We start from the raw sequence: 6,723 nt of genomic DNA, 5'->3' as shown, positions 1-6,723 counted from the left end.
TTTTCAGGTGATTTGACTCCTTGACTTTAATTTACATCTAAACATGGTCAAGATTAATTCAAGACTTGATGGGTAGAGATGATGAGGGTTAACCTGTTTAGCATTGGTAGTTTGTAGAGACAATATATCTGCCTTAGAGAGATTATACAGTACATTTCATATAGCTTGTAGTATGTGTGTATAGTTTTCTGGGGGTTTATCACACAATGCGCATTGTTAAATCTACTGACAGTGTTGCTGCTAGAATGCTCAGAACTAGTGCATTCCAGATAACTACAAAAATGACAGTCTTCGCTGCAATTTTCCTCTAATAACAAAATAGCATGGAATTTGTCAACAAAAGAGACTGCTAGTTTGTGATAAAGACTTCTTTATTGAATGCCTGGCTCTTTTGGTACTTTTATACAAGTTTAATACAGGTTTCAGCACAATACAGACAAAACCTAATCAGTCAAATAGCTACCGGCTGTACAATTCAGTCCATGATTATCTACGACCGAAAATTCATCCCAGAATTCATGAATAACGTCCCACATTTTGCACACATACCTAGCTGTTTTTTTTTAAAGAGGGTAGTTTTAGTGAATGGCTTTCCTTTTGAAAGGAAGAGTAGGCACAAGCAACCGTCTGTAACTGATAGCCGAGCTTTGCAGCAAACTTTCAACAGCTTTAATATTTTATCTGTGCGGTATCTTTAGTTTATAAAACCTCCATCTCTCTTCAATCTATAAATCAGCATCAGCTTCAGGGAAATGACCTTTAAAGCAAAGCCCTGAAACTGAAGCTGGGGAAAAAGGAAGATTTATTTTCAGTCCCCTAGAGTTCCTTTGCTGAAGCATTATAATGATAATAATAATAATAAACATATACAGCACTACTATCTCAGTCTTATCTCAGCGGTACCTGTGACAGATTAGTGTCAGCAATTTAGACTAATTCCCATGCTAATCTTTATTTTCAATCCTGCTGACCGATGTTATCGAGTGGTCTCGTGCAAACGGAGTTAATGGGATCATGATAGCATGATGATTTTTTTGTAATGGGTGAATGGGTCTGGATTGATGTTGCTCTAATGTTGTTTGTGATGCAATCTAATGTAACGGTGTGAAAGCCAACGCGGGAGCTGATACAGAGACGTTAATTCCTGCGAGGGTTTTTTGGCCTATTGCTAATGCTGTCTGCTGTGACATTTCATTATTCAATGCTGGCCTTTGTCCCAGTGCAAACAATCCGAGTTCTGCAATGACAACTGGATGCATTCTAATCTTACTGGCACCTAAAATAGCCTCCGCGGATCTCAGCGCGACATTTGAGCGAAAAGCACAAAGTTCTGCTCGGTAATTTGCACTGTGGCTGTAATGTTCACACCTCAATTAGAGCGGTCTAACTAGCAGTACTGTTAACAAAATCGCTAGACATCAAGAGATGAATGTGGACAGCATGCAGTCAAAATGACCACAGATGAAAGTTCATTTGAGTCCGGTGGGTCTGGCTCTCACTATCTCCCTCTCGCACGAACACACTTTCCGAGTATAATGACTGGTTTTCATGCACAAGAATGGCTAGCCGGCTGTCTGAGTGTGATACTTGTAATGAAAGCTTCTTGCAGGAGCACATGCCCTTGGTAATATTCCTTCCATTGTAAACACCACACAGCCTATGCAAATGAGAGAAGTAACACCCAAATTACTGCCATTTCCTTAAGGAAACTTGTGCTGAAAGATCTTTTAGCTAAACACAGACATTGGTATAACTGTCAATAATTTCACATTTAGCATTTTAATGCCTTCTAATCGTTTTACTTTAAGGTTTTGGTTGAGTCACACTGTCCGAGCCTCACGTTTTATAGTGCACTTTTGTTAGAGACTGAATATTGTATGTGAAGAATCTACAGAAGGAAGCAATCGGGTGGTTGTTTTGCATTGAGAGGTCTTGGATTGAATAATGGTAAAATGCTCTATTCAGCTCACTTGATAAAGTGTCCAGGATCACGGTCATGTTTATGGCCATTGCAAGAATGGGATTGAATTGTGAAAGCACATAAAATTGGCTTGGCACAGAATGATTTGATGGCTTGGAGGAAGCTGGATGGATTGTTAGTCAATATTTATGAATTGGTAGCTGATATTAAAAGCATTCATTCTTAAGACTGTTTAAATGTGGTTCATTCTCAGTAGTAAATCAGTCAGTTTGGTACTATGCTGATACAGTGAGAATTGAAGTTGCAAGTAAGCTGTATCTCTGAAACAGTCAACATGTTTAAAAGGATAGTTTGCTCTACTTAATTCTCATTTACTCACCTCCAAATGCTCCAAACCTGCTTAAGGTTGTTTTTGCTAAGACTTATGAATTATAACCCTTTACCATAGTTTTTAAACAATTTGTACCATTTGATCTATACTAAATATCATTTTTTGCAAATATATTAAAATGTGTTTTTTCCCAACTTTAAAGCAAGCTGTCATCAAGCTGCATTAAAAATAAATCAATGGAAATCTTCTTTATTTCTTTAGAGTTTTTGCAAGGATCAATGTGAAGGCTTGTCTGTCACTGTGGTCCTTCAGGAATCAATCACATGCTCTCTACTCCTTCATGACTGCCACAGCGTTTGCTCAAGATATGGCCAGGTCCGGGATTATGCACTACACAATCTCTAGAGGCCTTACATAAGTATCTTTTGGTGGAAATAGAGAACAAAGAATATAATTAGCATAGCTGCTGTTCATAGTGTATTTAAACAAGCAATATTAAATATCAATGCAAAAATGAAGTGCTATAAATGATAAACAAACATAGAAAAAAAAAACAACACATCGTTTTCAGGTTAAATTACTATAACCTCCCATATTCTCGTATGTATTCATTTTAGCTGGCTTTTAAAATAGCTCTTTGCTTCCTCAAGTTGTATTATTTCAACTGCATTCAATTCTGTGTGATATATAAAACATAATTCTAATCAAATCTTCAACTACTTTTCAGGTGTATCTTTTAATAATGGTTACATATAACTGCAATGACTGCTGCTCCATTATATGAATGCATGTAGTCAAAAGTTAATCTTCGCAAAACAAAATTCCAACAAATTATCATAAAAGCTTTAGGTTTTAAGCAATTTCCATGGAAAGTGGCCAGTGAGAAACCCTCAAGCTGGTAAATGCATTTTCATCAGGCAAGTCCAGCATTTAAGACGCTCTTCTACCAGACCAACTAGCTCCAGGATACTTTTTTAGGCTTTTTAACGTATTTGAACAGCCATTTCGAAATGTCCTGATGGCATTTTAAGGCTTTCTAATTAAAAACCCCATATCTAATCAGATCTTTTAATTGGCAAAGCAATATAGAATTACTGCCTGACAAGCTTTCAGATACACTGGGGGCTAAATGGACGCCCTTGTAGGACTTAATCATCTAGTGGGCTCAGCAGTTACATATGCATATCAATCCAGCAGGGGGACAATTAAGGTCGTGGATAATTCATTTTCACCGGTACACTCTGATGCACACAATACTATCTGAACGGAAAAAAAATAAAGTGTGATGTCTTACTGGATACAGCAGAGAGTTGCAGAAATACTGCACACAGTTCTGTGATTTCTATATTGTCTTTTCATCATCGAAGACAGCTCTGCATCTTTGTTTTATAGCACTTCTTTGTGACTTGGGCTTTGCGCGGCTCTGCCTGCACATTAAGCACGAGGGTCTCCTGAGAATCATGTTTATTGTGGCCGCGGGGAAATTGAGAACTCCAATAAAGATGTCACGTACATTATGATTCCCATTATAATCATCTGGGCCTCTGTATCATCTAACTCAAAGCTATCTTCGGGTTCCTTCTGCTTCTTTCTGTCTGAGAAGCTTCATAACTTGTTAATGCTCTGCACAGAAAAAGTGTTTCTGGAGTTTTGAAACTTATCAGGGTAAAGCTCAAGTAGCAGTATATCTTTAACTGCACAACAGGATTAAGTAAATGTGTTTTGATAAGTGCCTTTCATTATCTACAAAACGAGATGACGATACCATTATCATTTATCTTTGTGATATAACTGTCAAAAATATAGATGTTGAACTTAAATGCAGTGAGGAAACAATCTCCAATCAAATGGCAAAACAAATGATATTTGCTAGGCAATTTAAGAACAAACATGTTTGCTGGATGAGATGTTTAATGAGCTGAAATAATCTGATAAAGTTGAAAGAGTGTTGTGGGCTGTGTTCATTTTAGCTCCAGACAGATACATATGTAAATGCCAGTCTGTATTATTATGGTCAGCTGTTGCGCTGACGTTCGCAAACCTCTTTGGTGTTGTTTTGAGAGGAGTAGAAGCTTATTTGCCTTTTCATTTATAGAGATACACATTAAACAAGAGCTAATTTATTCACATTGAACTTGTTCATTATAAACTTTCATTTTCTTTTTCAAGGATCTAAATATCCTGAGAATGATCCTAACAAATGGACTAATGATTTTAAATCTGCTTCTTATGGCATCATAGCAACAATTGATGGTTTTTAAGAACTGAAAATGCTCTGAAACTGAAGTGGACTAATGTGTTTTGATTAATTATAGTGAAGGGGAAAATACTGTGAGATTCAGCATAATCAATGCGTTTTAATTTTTTTAGCATATTTATATGAATGTACTGTTTGCATCTGTTAGAAAATATCTGTTGTAACAGTTTGGGAAGGTATAAATAATTCACTTAATAAATAATATTTATTATGAATTAAATTCAGGCACTGATTTGAGAGTCCCTGAAAATCTTTCTGTATCCAACTCCAGTATAAAAAAAATAAAATAAATAAATACTCTAAAAAAAGTTGTAGTTAATATAGAATTATTCTTTTGGATTAACCTAACAGATATTTTACTCAATTAAAAAAGTAATCGAGATTGATAGTACTTTAAAGCTTTTTTGCTAGTAACCTACAATTTCCCAGTTGACGTGTAAACAATATTTGTATATAATACAGAATATTAATTACATCGTCAATAAAAAAGACACAAGAGAGACTAAAAGACAGAAAAAATAAAAATAAAAAAACAGATATAAATTTGAAGGTAAAACATTTAAGAATCAATTACAGTATATATAGTCATTACAAAATAAAATGGTTATGCTTGCTTTCCTGTTTTCAGATAATGAAACTGTATTTAAATAATGACTAAACTCTTGCTTTTAAATAGCCTACTACAAAAAATGGTTTGGTATTAGTACATTTGCATTTGTGGATATGGAATTTACAAAGAAAATAACATTTATAACAAAGAAAGCATTTCTTTTAGTAGATGCAAATTCATAATTACCAAAAATAATATATTTAAAAGTAACAGATAGATCTTGTTGTATATTATCATTAAAAAATTAGCCAATATGTTACCAAAATTGCACAACATCGGTGAAGTTTGTTTCCCGCCTCTGGCTTGCTTGGTTTTGGGACTTGTGGAGCTGTTCATCAATAGATTTGCTCTTCATTGTTTGGACTTTCAGCAGTGTCAATTAAATCACACTGAAATGAACTAAACTGAACTCTGAAACCTGGACTGACACAGTTTCAGTTTACTTGAACTTTTATGTTAAGCTGCTTTGACACAATCTTCTCTCTAAAAGTGCTATAGAAATAAAGATAAATTGAATTAAATTTAACATAATTAAAATCCCAAAATAAATGAAAGGCAGTTTCTGTATGAAATTGACAAAAAAGAATAAATGAAGTGTTTAATAGGATACAATTTCTTGATTCACTTAAATGATTAAAAGACTTCTTTGACCTTCTTTGTCTACTGCCAGTCAAACTTTGCATTTTTAAATAATTGTAGCACAGCTCTTTGATAATGATCTGAACTCTATACCTCAGTGCAGTATTGGATGAATTGGGAGAAGAGTGAAGAACAAATCATCACTGCTTGAACTGACTCTGAAATGTTTTGTGTTTTTTCACAATGGATTAATTAATACGCATCGAACTTAGTGTACAAGGTTTGTGTACATAACACATTTTTCGCATATGAATACAATAAAAAAAGCACATACAAATATTTCAAACTTTAGTGTGTAAAGGCCTTTATTCATTAAAAACCACTAGCCTAATTCATTGAGTTTCTCTCTAGACATTTACATTTAGTAAACATTGTTTCCTTCACTTTATTCCTTATACATACATACTTTCTCGTCTAAGTCATAAATCTACCTGACAAAACCCTAAATTAAAAATCTAAACTAAAATAATTTTATTTTATTGTTTTTGGTGATGAATGGACTTTAAATGTAAGAAATTTCAATTATTGTACTCCAGTAAAGCTCCAGTCGTTCATTACAGTCACATCAGTGTTGTCACGAGTCAATGCAAATGCCCTTCCAATTTGGAATAAACTAAAATAAATACAGAAAATATTAATTAATTTTTTTTCTTACCAATTATGTGCATTTCTAAATCTGCACAAAAGACTGGTCTCTTAAATTAGCACTAATTAATCTTTCATGTCATAACTAAATTCTTTGTGTATGTATTTTTCCATATTTTGCACATGCTTTTCTATCGACAGGTCTCATTTCGATCCATACTCATGCTCTCAAAATCTCAATATCATACAGATCCATAAACTATGTCTTGCAGGGCAATTAGTTGTGAGAATTTATGAGCTACATCTAATTAAGGAGCTGTAGCAGTGCATTACGCTCACATCTGATGAATGAATTAGTCTGCTGTGCCAAGTGATGTGAG

The sequence above is a fragment of the Danio rerio genome, chromosome 16, assembly GCF_049306965.1.
Source record: "Danio rerio strain Tuebingen ecotype United States chromosome 16, GRCz12tu, whole genome shotgun sequence".
NCBI lineage: Eukaryota > Metazoa > Chordata > Actinopteri > Cypriniformes > Danionidae > Danio > Danio rerio.
Note: the sequence above shows the minus strand (reverse complement) of the source record.